At 40.0% G+C, this 15,490-nt stretch overlaps 1 protein-coding gene across 7 annotated transcripts in view; it reads left to right on the top strand.

The window, feature by feature from the left end:
* The window catches only part of MPPED2 (metallophosphoesterase domain containing 2), a 199,608-nt gene that overhangs the window by 18,832 nt on the left and 165,286 nt on the right, over positions 1-15,490 (top strand). The window contains exon 2 of one of the 7 annotated variants that reach the window (XM_049890784.1): positions 526-548. The exons of the other annotated variants lie outside the window; for them this stretch is intronic. The gene's annotated coding sequence lies outside the window, so the exon portion shown is untranslated. The remainder of the gene's footprint in view (positions 1-525; positions 549-15,490) is intronic. 7 annotated transcript variants of the gene reach the window in all.

The following is a 15,490-nucleotide window of genomic DNA, read 5'->3' as shown; positions in this document are numbered from 1 at the left end:
GACAGAGCGAGCAGCAGGCTGGCCCATTGCCCTAAACTTTGAGGCTCTGAATGATATTGACATCCTTCTCCAGAACACTGTTTCTCTCCCCTACTTTTGTCACTTTAGGAAAGCCCCTACCTTTCTCTCTGGAATAGATGTCTGCCTTATATCTACTCAAAGTACATATGAGTGATGCTTGCCCTTGGTTGTACTTCTCATAAATGTATTTAGCTAATAGTTTGTGAAATGTCAGTCTTCCATAGGCTACAAGCTCTTTGAAAGCAGTACTTCTTCCCCCATCCTCATCTGTATCTACAGCACCTATTAAGGTGCTAGGCACATTCTAGGCACTCGACAAATATCTGTTGAATGAATGAATGAAAGTCGAGATGGCAAATATTCAAGGGATTAGCATGTGCTACCCCAGGAAGTTCGTGCACCGTTATTGTAAGCATTCATTCATTCTGAGAGCATATATTTAGACTTGACGGTACACTTGGCATAAAAAGGGTAACTTATCTAAGTCTCCCGTGTTTTTTTCAGGATGGAGCTGGATGAAGCTCAGAGTGAGTATTTCTGATACTCCTACACTAATGCTATGATCTGTCCTGCCTTTGGTTGACTCTTACTTGATAGTAGTAGACTCTTATTTCTAACATGGGAAAAGTATAAAAGCTCCACTTTGAACTTGAACCTAAAGATTTGAATTTACCATGTTGTTCCCTAACTAAAGCATTAGAAAGTGTATTGTTTGAAATCCCTGTAAAATGCTTGTTTATTGATCCTATTTTGAGCCAACAGTTATTGGTTAGGAGTGTGAAATTAACTAGGATATATTTTAGCCCACTTATCAGAAGTCTGACTGAAAACTGCCCCTAATATTCGTAGTGTACCTGAAATGAAGACCACCAAAATGGGGTCATCTGCCATCATGGAAATTACGCATTTTGCAGAAGGCAAACCAACTTTATTCCATTTGCCTGTTTTTTAACTTACTTTCTATCTTTTTTTTTTTTAATAGTAAACTCTTAAAGCTCTTTAGAACAGCTCTTTGGCAGAAATACGGGATTTGGGTTAAATTTAGACAACACCATCAAAGGAGCTCTGGTGGTGCAATGGTTAAGTACTTGACTGCTAATCATAAGTTTGGTGGTTGGAACCCACCAGCTGTTCCATGGGAGAAAAGTCCTGGAGATCTGCTGCCATAAAGGTTACAGCCTAGAAAACCCTATGAGGCAGTTCTACTTATTCTGTCATACAGGGTCAGTGTGAGTTGGAATTGACTGGATGGCACACGACAACAACAGTAACAACACTGGTGTTACGGTGATAGAAACCCTTTTTCAAAAAATTGATTTAAAGGTGAAACTAATGAAACTCAAAATAAGTATGTAACAGAGTTCTAATTACGGGTGACTAAACTATCCGCCATCACTGCCAATTGCCCCCAAGTTGTAACTGACTCATGGCGACCCAAAAGTGTCAGGATAGAACTGTGCTCTCCAGGGTTTTTAATGGCTGATTGTTTGGAAAGCCTTTCATCCAAGGTGCCGCTGGGTGGACTCGAGCCTCCAACTTTTTGATTAGCAGCCAAGGGTGTTAACTGTTTGCCCTACCCAAGGCCTAAAGTATAAATTCTCTGAAACCCACATGATCAGGAAGAAACCCTGCTTTAAAGTGCCAGGGTTAAGAAAGACTTTTGCATGGGGCAGAACTTAAAAGAAGGAGGATAATAAGAAAGAGAAGTTTGCACTGCAGATTCTTTGGGGGCAGGAAGTTTTTAATTTAGGCGACTGACTTCATGTTTTCTACCTAACTTTCCTCATGCTGTCTCTGCTAAGGAAGGTGTTGTGTAATTAGGTTTTCTGGAGATGCCCTTCGGCTGAGGACCTAATTGAGTCTCTGGACTTGAGTGCGGGTTAGAGTTGGTGGAGCTTTTTGCCCTGAAGGTAGAGGCCCTTTGATGGGTCTGCTTCTCTGGTAAGTACCTTTAGAGACTGGCAGTGACATTGTTTAGGAAAGTATGGTTTAGTAATTGAGGAGTCAGTGCTCCTTAGTATACGAAAATCTTTCTTTAAAATAGGGAAGACACCAAAATCCACATGTGCACTTAAATGAGCTTGTATTCTGCATTATAAATATGCACCGGATGCGGATGCTAAGTAGAAAACCGGAACACTCTCTCAGGATGCTGTTAGGGCCAAACGGAATCTCATTAGGGACAGCTTCAAAGATCAGTTCCTGGTGTCTATAAAAACAAGTGTAAATTATCTGGTGCGTGCCTGCTGTTAGCAGTTGCGGTGTTGCATTATGCATGATTCCAGACTGCATAGAGGAGACACGGGCTGCATCGAGTTCCACAATATACATGGGGATTTCTCCACCCGTTTTCTCCTTTTTTTTTTTTTTTGTGCTGAGTCCTACATTTTGGAAATTTATTGGTGTGTTTCAGTTAATGGAGAGTGCCATATATAACCTGCTCCTACATTTTTGATGAATTGGAGTCAGTTCAGAGAGGCACGATAAGGTTCTGAATTGTTTATGTGAACAAGCAGCCTACCTAGATTTATGTGTCTTGTTTGCTCACATGAGGAGTCAGATTAGGGGGCCATGAATGCATTGGACATCGAACTGGGTGCATTTGTTCCAATCAATCTGTCTCTCCTTTTGGTCTTTTGATTAGATTTAAAAATAAGTGTGAATGCTCAAGAAATTAAGCAAATATAGTCAAGTTTAACATGTTATTCTTAGGTGCCATCCAGTCGGCTGTGTGGGTGACCTCATGTATAACAGAACAAAACATTGCCTGGTTCCGTGCCATCCTCACAATCATTGCTATGTTTGAACACATTTTTTAACACAGAAGCCTTTAATTTTTTTTTTTTTTAAAAAATGCCTAAGTGTCTATTCTTGAGCTTCATTGTTTGAGAAGGCAGAGAAACAATAGAGGGTAGAGTTTAAGAACATGGCCCTAGAGCCAGACTGCCAAAGTTTGAACCTTGATCTGCCTCTTACTATCTGTGTGACCATGGGAAAGTTAACGTATCCTCTATGTGTTTTCATCTGTAAGTGAGGGTGAAAAATAGTACCTACCTCATAGAATGTTAAATCTGTTGATTTATGTGTGGTGCCTGGGATGCTTCCTGGGCATACTAAGTCCTCTAGAAGTGCTTGCTCTTGTTGATGTTATTAGCGTCGTAATTGTCAGACATTTCTTAGAAGACCTTCCAGTGCAGCTGGGGACTATGAGGTATGGAACATCCAGAGGCTGAATTCATGAGCATATGTGTGTTTGAGTGGACATGTACCCATGAAGACTGAGGGCAGGCAGAGTCAGGGAATAATTATTTGGAGTCTATTGGGGAACACCATTAAAAATATAAAACATTTAGTTGATATTGTTGTTGTTAGGTGCTGTTGAGTCGATTTCAATTCATAGCGACCTCATGTGACAGAGTAGAACTGCCCCATAGGGTTTTCTAGGCTGTAATTCGACTGCTAATCAAAAGGTTGGCAGTTCGAACCCACCCAGCGGCTCCACAGGGGAAAGACCTGGCCATCTGCGCCTGTAAAGATTACAGCCAAGAAGACTCTAGGAGGCAGTTTTACTCTGTCACATGGAATCACTATGAGTTGGAAGTGACTTGACGGCACCTAACAACAGCAACAATCTTTACAGAAACAGATGGCCAGGTCTTTAGTAGATGTGTAATTTTCTGGCCCATATGACTCAGTGAAATAGCCATGAGATCTTGAGAAAAGATTACAAAATTATAAGAAAGAAGCTTTCCTCTCACCAGCGTAAAAGAAAGGGACTCTAACATCTTCTTTTCTCCAGTTGTTTCTCGGAGCCTAGTCCCAGAAAAAAGAACATATGGGAGAAAGATCAAAAGGGCAGCTTTAAACAATCTCATGTGGGTTAAACCTACAAACTTTTCAGCACCTCCAGTTTGAAATTTACATTCGCAAATGTAAGGGGATAGTCGTAGATTTCAATATTTGCCTTTCTAGACTGTAAGCTCTGTAAAGGTAAGGTTTATGCTAGCTGATCTTGAATCCTCTGCAGTACCCACGGACTCGGTAATAAAATACATCTTCGATAGATCAGATAGAATGATCTTTATTGTCTATGTCTTTTTGTCATTTTGCCCTTACAGTAAATTCTCTTCTGTACTCAAAATGTTCTCATTCTCTTTACAGAGCCATTCCTGCTGTTAATGTTTTCCTAAGCACTAGTTTTTTTTTTTTTTTTTTTAGTTATTGTCCACCTTCCTTGCTGCACTGTTCCTCCTCGTGGTTTGCTGAACATACCCCTTCCACTTCCGGTCACTCACTCATCAGTATCTTAAGGATGGTTTGCTGGAAGCTCACATCATTTGGTGTTGAAACTGCCTTTGGGATTTTACAGTCCTCTAACACCTTTTGGAAACCCTGGTGGCATAGTGGTTAAGTGCTACAGCTGCTAACCAAAAGGTCGGCAGTTCAAATCCGCCAGGTACTCCTTGGAAACTCCACAGGGCAGTTCTACTCTGTCCTATAGGGTCGCCATGAGCCGGAATCGACTCCACGGCAGTGGGTTTGGTTTTTTTGGTTCTAACACCTTTACTGGAGCCCTGGTGGTGTAGTGGTTAAGAGTTTGGCTGTTAACCAAAAGGTAGGCAGTTCAAATCCACCAGCCGCTCCTTGGAAACTCTATGGGGCAGTTCTACTCTGTCCTACAGGGTCGCTTTTAGTTGGAATCAACTCGATGGCTGTGGGTTTGGTTTGATTTGGTTTGGTTTAATAACTTTACTGGAGCCCTGGTGGCGTAGTGGCTAAGAGCTGGGCTGCTAGCCAAAAAGTCGGCAGTTTAAATCCACCAGCCACTCCTTGGAAACACTATGGGCAGTTCTACTCTGTCCTATTGGGTCACTGCGCATCAGAACCGACTCGACAGTACCTAACAACAACAACGGCACCTTTATTTGGAAATGAGAAACTCAATCTAAAATACTTGAATAAGGAAAGAGTTGTTTGGCTTGATCAGAGTCTTGGAAACCCATCTACAGTTTAGGGAGAAAATGAGCAAGAGGAGTGAGAGGCCTGGGGAAGTTTGTACATTGAAAATATTTCAGTTAAGAACCATTTATTGGAAGTAACATGGGGGTAGGGATCATGGCTGTTTTGCTTATCATTTTATCCCCAGGGCATAGCAAAGTGCCTGGCACAAATTAAATTTCACATAGGTTTCACCACATCTTTGATGTGGTGAAAGATACGTGAAATTGTGCACCGCAGATTACTAAGTAAGCATAGGTAAGCCCATGTGTACCTTGCTTTTGGATAATCCATCCCTGGGCACAATAGATGAACAGTTATTGAAGGAACACATGAATGAATGAATGTCTTCTTGGGTCTAGGAATCAGAGTAACATAGAGCTTTAAACCTACCCAGTCCTTGTCTGCTAGGGGTATTTTGCCTATTTAGGGAGACAATCAAATGCACCTGAAAATTGGTATAATAAACTAAAATATATTTGCTTAAATAATCATGTATGAATTCTTATTAATAGGTTATCAAGGTGTATTTTTTGATACTTGTGTTCTGTGCTCACTGTGGGAAAAACAGAAGTAGGGAATTTTACATATGGGTAGTCAGCAGCCCAGAGAGGCTGATGGACCTGCTCAGGGTCACACAGGACTGGTGTTTTCCAGTACAGTGTTTGTTTCTGTGATCTTTAATGAGTCTCGATGCTTAAGGAGCTTACAATTTGCGGCCGGTAATAAATGCTAACTGGATAGGAGAAGGGAGGAAGATTTTCTTTAAAAACATGCCGAAAATAAGGCTTTTTTGCCTATCTGACTTAATTCTAATAAACTGTTTTCTAATTTTATTTCCTAATTTTCCTCTGTAGACATCCCTAGGGTAATCAAAGGGTCTTCAGGTCTAAGTCTTCTCCCAAACATGAGTAAAGTCTCCCTGTAGGAGGTATGCTAGGATGGAAAGCAGTCTAAAGCAGGCAGGAACAGCTATTTTCTGCCTTGGGGTATCACACTTTGCTTTTATTTCTGAGTACCTCCTCCTGTTCTTACCACTCTTGTGTCCCTTGGTTGCTTTCAGGTCTGGCAGCATCTTCGGGCCCTAAGGGCTCCAGAAACGACTATCTTTTCCTACTCAGAGACTGTGTACCCTTGGCCAGCAATTGCATTTTTGCTGGGATGTGGGAGTTGAGAGCTGTGTGGCCATATGTGGTGGGCTTGAATAATGACTTACATTCCAAAGAAGTTAGATGATTTCTGGCCTGCTGCTTGCACTGAGGGGAAATGAGCAAACCTATATGCTTCTAGTCTTGTCCAGTTGAAGACACGAAGATAGAAGATTTGGATGCTTCAACACAATAAATTTCGTAAGGTCTAATTTGAGTACAGCTTTGAGCCGTGGCTACAATTAAATATCAGACATCAAAGGCAACTTCCAAGGCATCTCAATGTTTGAGAAATTTGCAGAGGTTACTATTTGGAAATAATGTCTTCGATCAAAAAGAAGTTGTATTATTGCACAGAAAATTGCCTCTGTACTCCATAATTGGTGTTGGCATCACTTGGTAAACCATCGAGGTGTGTCTTCATTAGGATTGAGAAACCCCGTGGCCACAAGTCACTCCACAAGGAGTATATCCAGCCACATGCAGTTTCCCTCTTGGAAAATGCTCTGTGGCAGGTGTGAGGTATCACATTATACTTCTGTATGTTAAAACTGCAGCTGGGCCCAAGTTGGCTTTGGTGCTGATTTTCTTTGCCTAGGGTGCTGCAGACCTAGCTATGAATAAGGCTTTAGCCAGATGTCTAGAATGTGGGTGCAGTTGCTGGCAGCTGGGCATCGCTTCAGTTGCTGGTTGTGAGCCAGTTTTACCTGTTAGAACTCTAAAAATCGAGCATTACAGAAAGTAGAATTCTCCCAGCTGTACTGCTTTTCTGGGAAGTTCTGAGATGGCATTTGGCAGCAGCGTTCAGATGTGGTTCTAACTGTTGAACTTCGTAATAGGAAAGTTATCTCAAGAAACACTACTTTTTGATGATGAATAAAATTAGTAGCTCTGGAATGCTCAAGACCCCAACTGACTAGGCAGAGAAGTGAATAAAATATGCACTGTTGGGGGCCCAGCTAATGAATATATTGGTTGTAGCAGTCTACATTTGGCTGTGGAAATCACACATCTATTTTGTCTGTATACAAATGTGTGTGATGCATGCACATACCATCACACACAGATAAATGAAGGTTTACAATTAAAAACAGATGAACGTGCTTACTGCGTACTTCTTATGACTATCTCAAAAACAAACCACTGGGCCTGTTTGCCTGTGGGCTGGACACCTCAGCTAAGAGTACTCACAGAGTGGACCCTGTTTTTTATTGAGGGCACTGAGAAGCCACACGATTACACGTTTTGGGTCAACCTGGGCTTCGCATTAACATCATTTTTCTTTCTGTGGAGATAAAAAGGTCTTCAGCCAGATTGTTTCCTTTTTGTTCCACACCAGGTGGGGGGTAGCATGATTTTTGCATTATGGGTCTGCTCTATAAATAAGCAGATTCCCTCTTTTGTTTTAAATGTAATCAGCGAGATTGCATTTGCATTGCTCTTAAGTGAATCACATAAGTGAAATTACTTTGCCCGCATCTCATTTGGTATCATAAAATGTTATGGGATGCAGGCTGTTTTTCTCTAGCTGAAGTGCCTTGAGTTAGTATTAGGGTGCTTCCTTTCATTTTCCATTGTGACCAAATTTGTCGTATTCTTTCCAGCTAAGGCCCGTATTTTTACCTATGTTAGTTGCTAGAGAAATACCCACTCACGTCCTGTAGAATGAGCTAAGATATTGGTTCAGTAGGGGTAAATGAGGGTTTTAAGACTATCTCGTGTCCTGTAGCAAGCGATTGCTAATCACTTTCTGTCATTAGTGACAACTTGTGCTAACTGTAAGAATAAGTGCCAGTCGGTGATAGTTGGAAAGTATAAAGCAACCTGAAGCTTTTCAGGCAGTTGGCAACAGAAAATGGTTTACATCATTAAAAGAAAAAAAAAAAAATCAGTTGACCATTTTTTTAGTGACCAGTATGAAATATATATCATTATTGGCTCTTTAAGCAGTATCCAGAAGTCATTTTGTGATCCCTCTACTTATTATTTCCTTGAAAATAAATGATGTAGCACAACAGTAGTAATTGCTGTCTTCAAAAGTAGTCACATATGCAACTCCAAGTAGTTTTTGGTGATAAATGAGAATGCTCTATTTTCCCATGCCCCTACCACTAAGATTTTCTTAATTCATGAATTTTTAAGATGCAAGTCAAAGGCAAGGTACAAGTTGTTAGATAACCTATAACGCAGTGTGGTTATTCACAAAACATCTGTTTATTAACTGCATTATTGATAAAACTCCATAAGGCGGCGGACAGCTATACTGCTGATTATGCACTTTGTTTAAGTGTGAAGCCTGCTTTCCAAAAGAAAAACCCGATCAGTTATAGTGATACACCAACCAAGTGTAGGTGCTTAATAACAAATGGTGATCTTTGACTACTTGGAGAGGTATTAAATTTGGCGTCCTTCACATGGAACAAAGAGAGAGAGATAGGAAGGGTCAAATGTGATGACTGGGACGTTAAAATATGAGAATGTAGAATTTGTTTCTGTCAAAAGAGAAGACTTAAGCATAATAAACCAAAAAGAGAAACTAATGTTCTGTAATAGCTTAAACCCATAAAAACCCCATAATAGCTTACAATTTTTTTTTTTCAGTTAAGGATTAGTAGATTTGTTGTCTTGTGTTCTCATATTATTTTAAAAATGTACCTAGGAAGAAAATTTCTTAAGTCAGAGGAAGTTTGAGCATCATTTCTTTCTTGATTGAAGCATAGCATCCCTTCAGAGAAGTGTACACTTTAAATTTGTTCTACCCAACGAATTTTTCCAAAGCGAACATACTTGTGTGACCTCCAGTATTGGGCATAGTTTTAACGATCGTTGGTTTGTTTTAGTCTTTAAATTAATATTCTAGGGCATGAGAATTTAAGTTTTATCACAATCCACAGTGATTTTTTATTAATAAAAGTGTAGAGACCTTTGTTACCGTTTTTCTGTGCTTTATAAAGAAGATAATTGCATGGGTTGGGATTCCAGTGGTCTCCTATAGATTCCTCTGTAGCTGGATGTCATGGGGTTTAGAGTTGCCCATGCGACTACGATGACTTTTATTTAAACTGGTCTCCAAGGCATACTTTTCATTTTTAGTAACTTAAGATTTCCTGAAAACTTGTCTCTTGATTTGAAAAATTCTCAGGATAATGTATCCAGATTGATGACCTTCTTGAGTTAAAACAATTTTTCTTTTCTTTTTTTTTAAGTCTAGCTTTAAGGATATCTTTATTTTCTGTACCATTCATCACCATTTTCTCACTGATAAAATTAACCATGCTTATTTTATCCCACTTCAAATGAGCAGCTGCACTTTGAAACTAGATTCTTCTTTCGGCTCTAATTGTCCCAATGAGGAGGACCAGGTTTGCTAACTAGTTGAAAAGAATTGGTTGTGACTGTATTTTTATGCTTGAATTTTTTTTCTCTTCAAATTTTGATGTGTTCCCAAGTCAGAAAAAAAAAAAAAGGTAGGAATTAAGGAAGAAAGAAGGAAGGGAAGGGAAGAAGGAAAGAAAGGAAAAGAAAGAAGAAAGAAAGAAATGGAAGGAGGGAAACAAAAGAGAAAGAAAAAAAATACAGTCTACAAAGCATCTATAAGCAAGTCAATGCTTTTCTAGGAATAGTTCAACTATAGCTCCAGACCTGAACTGAACCCACTGCCATCAGGTCGATTCCGACTCATAGCGACCCTATAGAACAGAGTAGAACTGCCCCATAGAGTTTCCAAGGAGTGTCTGGCGGATTCAACCTCTTGGTTAGCAGCCATAGCACTTAATCACTATGCCACCAGGGTTTCCATAGCTCCAGAGGAAAGGAAAATACATGGGATGATTCCTAAAGTCCGGTGAGAGAAAGACTGTTGGTCTTGAAGTACGACTGAATTACATGCCATATTTTTCTTTTCTTTTTTTTTTTTAATAGGGTTACCAGAAAAGTCATGTATATATGTATAACTTATGTAAATATATATATATGTAAATAATATGTAAAAGTATAGACATATACACATGCACGCTCTGTTGGGTGTTGTTACTACTTCGTTTTGCAATAACAACATTGGTGAAAACAGTTACGAAACTACCTCTTTTGGGGTCATCTTTGGAGCTGGCTTAGGGACACACAAGGAAAGCGTTCTGCATATTTTCCAGCCTCAAATCATTCTTACTCATACTCAGCCTCCTTCCTAGTCAGGCTGTTACTGTTACAGGTAAACATGCTCAAGGAGTAAAATTCACTGGTGAGTTCTCACTTTTGACTCTGGTAACGTGGCTTTTTAGACATACCAGGCTGAATGTCTCTTTTGGTTGGATCCCTCATCTTCCTTGCCAAGAAAACTCACTACATGTAGTAATTTTCTACTTAGGCACAAAATGTTGGACTGACTACTGGAAAGCTGATGCAAATGATCAAATAGAAAATATGATCTGTCAGCCTTGAGGCTGAAATAATTGCACGTTCTGTTGTTGAGGTCACCAAGATGGCTGATTAGAAGTGTTTACCCATTGGTTGCTTAGCAAGTAACTTATCTCTTTCCTTTTTTTTTAAAAAAAAAAAAAAAGGAAAGCAGCTTATAATCATAATGGAGTATCTGGCTATAACTGTGTTAAATCTAACAATAACTAGGGGAGAACTTTGCAAATGAACATGAATTATAGCTCTGTTCATTATACTATTGTGAAAGCCAATAATTTGTCTTGACATAATAGCTGCCTTTGGGCAATCAGCAATCATGAATGCATGCAAATATCCATAAATTTCCAAAACTGTATTTGAGCTCTTGTATCTATTACACAAAATTATACATTGTCTCCAACAGAAAGTTTGAGTTGATACCTTTATTAGGATAGAAATATTCTAAAACTTACTTTAACCTTGTAAACAGAAGGATAAATACAACTCTGTCTCACAATTTTGAATAAGTTTATTTACTCTTTCGGCATAGTCATTCTTTTATTCGTTCACTCATTCAAATATTTATTGAATTTCTTTTATGCGCCAGGCAAACAAAGTGCCTGTGTCTAGGACTGTTTAACAAATTGAAAGGATGATCTTGTAAATTTATTGTGAGAGAAGAACAGCTCAGTGTAATGCCCGCCGATGATGTGTATCCGTCTTGGTGCGATACTTGTCATAGCGTCCAGTGTGAAACTCACCCTTACTATTTTGATTATTTTTCTATCATGATAGTATTTTCCTTGTCTTGGTTAAAATTGTCTCACCTTGGTTAAACACTACATTTGGGAAGCTCCTTTCTCCTTCAACCCCCCCCACAAAATTTTTCTTTCTCCTTCAAGATGTCTTAAATCTTATTGATTATAGGGCAGATAGCCCAAGTCAGAAGAAGGAAATCAGTTAAAAAGAGGCAAACGAGACAGGACAAGGCAAAATTCATAGAAATAAAAATAATAAAATTATTGTTAGCTGCTGTCAAATTGGGGCAGTTCTACTCTGTCCTATAGGGTCGCTATGTGTCGGAATTGACTCGACGGCAGTGGGTTTGGTTTTTTTGGGGGTTTGCTGTCAAATCAGCCTCCGACTCATGGTGACTCCATCACAACAGAATAAAATGCTGCCCAGTCCTGCAGTGTCTTTGTGATTGGTTGCAGATCAGACCATTGTGATCCACAGGGTTTTCATTGACTGATTGTTGAAGTAGATCAGCAGGCCTTTCCTCCTAGCCTGTCATAGTCTGGAAGCCCCACTGAAACTGCTCACAATCATAGCAACATGCAGAACGCCATTGACAGAAGGGTGGTGGGTGAGCACGAGGCGCGTTGGGCTGGGATCAAACCAGGTCTCCTGCATGGGAGGTGAGAATTCTACCACCACACCACCATGTCCTCGTGAAAATAAAATAGCAACTACTGTCTATTGAGTGCTTACTGTGGGCCAGACTCAGTGCTAAGTGCCTAAGTACATCATCTTATTTAATTCTTGCCATAACTCTATAAAGTAGGTAGTGTCATCCCATTTGGCATATAAGAAAACCAAGGCTAAAAGAAGTTGCCTCCTAGCCCAGTGTTTTTTTTTTTTTATTGTGCATTCAGTGTCGGGTTGACTTGTCCCTGAGCTCTTTGAGACATGAATTAGGAGTTTCTGGATGCATAATACAATCAGGGTTGATGAGGGTCATTGAGAAATGACCTGGGCTGAGTGATGGGCAGGAAGCTGCCACAGCCGTGGATAAAGCAGTGGTGGTGTGGGGGCCGGGAACCTGGCTCTGCAGTTGTTGGGAAATGTACAAAGTGTGTGTGAGGACTCTAAGTTGTGCAGATTGCCCCAGGATAAAGCACGAAAGAAGACTAAGAAAGGTGTTCTTTTCCTCCCCAGTTCTTAATAAGTTTCATAAGCATTAAAAAAAAAAAAAGTCCTCAATTTGTTGACCTCTAGGCCCTTACTCTATTATTTATGATTATTTATACTCATATTGTTAGTACATTTTGGCTGCCTGACACCTTCCTTCTTGAAGTTTGGGCTTTGTTGTTGTTAATGATACTGAATTTGTATTATAATGTATTTCATACTGCCATATGCCAAAGATGGAAACCCTGCTGGGTAGTGGTTAAGAGCTAGGGCTGCTAACCAAAAGGTCGGTAGTTCAAATCCACCAGGTGCTCCTGGGAAACTCTATGTGGCAGCTCTACTCTGTCCTACAGGGTCACTATGAATGGGAATCGACTCGAAGGCAATGGGTTTTTTTTTGTTTTTTCTTTTAATATGCCAAAGAGGGTGCTTGGAGTTGTAGGTCCAACATTTTATTTAATACCCAAAAGAACATGGTATTATCCCCCATTCTTGGGGATGAATTAGAATTCAGGCCAAGCTCTTTTGTGTCAAAGCCCATTTTTTCTGCCTAACTTTCAACTTGAAGTAATTTTTTTTTTCCTTCTTCTCAATCTTATTTTAACAGGAGCAGTGAAGATTTTCAAAGCTCCAGCTACTGTGCCTAGAAATTTATAAATGCTGTCTTGTTTTTACTTAACCTTTAACTGCTTAAAACAAGAATTCATGTTTTTTTTTTTTTAAACTGTGGGAAATGTAAAGGTAGCTTATGTGTTGTTTCTTAAGACCATACCACCATTCTTAAATTGAATAGCAGGGCACTGAATTTCACATCTTAAGGTGAGGGACATGCATGTGTATGAGGGTACTGAGTGAGCTTTGATAATTGTGCTGACTTTAATATTACATTCTGTGACTATAAACAAGATCTACATTTTTGTTTCCTGCATAACCCTTGCCTTTCTGCTTCTCCTCTTTTTTTGAAAGAAAGCGTAATTAACATGATGCATTACTTAAAAAGTAGCCTTTATGGTGCAGTTAGCCATAAATGGCAGTTAAGTGGTGATGGAATAGTGATTTTTGGAAATAAACAGTATAGGGACAGAGAAGGTGCTCACATCTGTGCTCTGGGTTTTCATTCTAACACGTGCTGCAAAGGTGGGAGGTATCTGTGCTCTTCCTGTGCTCGCTGTGGGTGGCCAGGGCTGTGGAGAAAATGATTTTATTTACCTTAGAGGAGTTGCTGTAATTGTTGACCCAAACTACTGGTATTTAGGTTTCACACATCGTTGGACATGTGGTCTGTTGGCATTTGAAGGGTAGGACCCAGGATATTTCTCACTTATGGTGAGAAGTTAGTGATGTAGCTAGTTCCTCAAAATGGCCCAATTCGTTACCATAGGCACGCCTCGTCGTTGGGGTTGTGTGTCTAGAAATCTTCTCTGGTCTTGACAGCTTAAAAGCCTTTTGGGGGAGTTCAGCAAAGGAAAACGGTTAAGACAATTATGACAAAACCAACTCATGAAATCTCCTGAAACCAGTGAAAATGTTTATAAAAGATTCTGTGGTAACATTGAAAATGCTGATGTTACAATGGTCTCAGCAGAGCAGAAAACCAAAGGATAGCATTTGGAATGCAGAGTGGTCCTGATTATGTTTTTAAATGTAGCGCAGAAAGATGAAAAGGAAGGATACCAAAATGTTGAAAGAAAACAAAAAAAAGTGAGAAAACAGAAACCCATTGTCTTCAAGTCCATTCCAACTCACAACCACCATATAGGACAAAGTAAAACTGTCCCATAGGGTATCCAGGGCTGCCCCATCTTTATCCCGTTGAGTGGCTGGTGGATTTGAACCACAAACCTTTCGGTTAAGCAGCTGAGCTCTTCACCACTGCACCACCAGGGCTCCTTTTTATCAAAACGTTACTAGTTGCTATCTCTGGGTAGCAGAATTGTACGTTCATTCTTTTTTGCTTTTATTTACACAGCCATGATTTTACTACAGTTAGTTATCCCTGAGTTTAGTAAAATCTGTTTTGTAATTTGTCAAAAGGGGCCCTTTTTTTGGCAGTAAAAAATAATTTCTCCTATTTTGGGGAAACTCTCATTAGGGAATCAGGGAAATTCATTTGTCCTTTAGGTTTGCTGTGAGTCAGAACTGATGGCAATGGCTTTGGTTTTTTTTGGTGGGGGCGGGTCTTATGATTCTGGTTCTTCAGGTAACTCCTGTCTGACTAGATTAACACGTTGCATTGTGTAAAATAACACCTATCTGACACAAGTCCGGAGGTGGTATAGAAGACTTGGGAGCTTTAATAGTATAGGCAGGGTCCGATTACCCTCTGCGTATTTACTCATCTGTAGTGAACAATTTTGGAAACTCTGGTGGCGTAGTGGTTAAGAGTTACGGCTGCTAAACCAAAGGTCGGCAGTTCGATTCCTCCAGGTGCTCCATGGAAACCCTATAGGGCTATTCTACTCTGTCCTGTTGGGTCGCTATGAGTTGGAATCAACTTGATGACAACGGGTTTAGTGCACAATTTCACCTGTTTTTCACCACACAAGAATGTGGTGAAAAACAGGTGAAATTGTGCACTATAGATTAGTAAATACACACAAGTAAACCGAAGCGTACCTTGCTTACTGGTTAATCTGCCACATATCAAGTGAAAAATATTGAGATGGGGTTGATTTATAAGTTACAAACTGGCACATTCTTTCCCAGTTAGGGTTTAGGGTGCATTATCATCTTTATGTGAGATACCTGTGAGAGCAGGGGTAGCTGAGTGGTAGAATTCTCAAACTTACAGGCAGAAGACCAAGGTCTGATTTCCAGACAATGCACCTGATGCGTAGCCACCACCTATCTGTGCTGCTATGATGCTGAATAGGTTTCAGTGGAGCTTATAGACTAAGAAGACTAGGAAGAAGGGCATGGTGAGCTGCTTCCAAACATCAGCTAGTGAAAATCCTATAGGCCACAATGGTCTGTTCTGCCACCACAGGACTAGAAGTGTTTTGTTCTGCAGTGCGTGGGGT

This window comes from Elephas maximus, chromosome 7, assembly GCF_024166365.1.
Source record: "Elephas maximus indicus isolate mEleMax1 chromosome 7, mEleMax1 primary haplotype, whole genome shotgun sequence".
Lineage (NCBI taxonomy): Eukaryota > Metazoa > Chordata > Mammalia > Proboscidea > Elephantidae > Elephas > Elephas maximus.
Note: the sequence above shows the minus strand (reverse complement) of the source record. Positions and strands in the feature narration are given on the sequence as shown.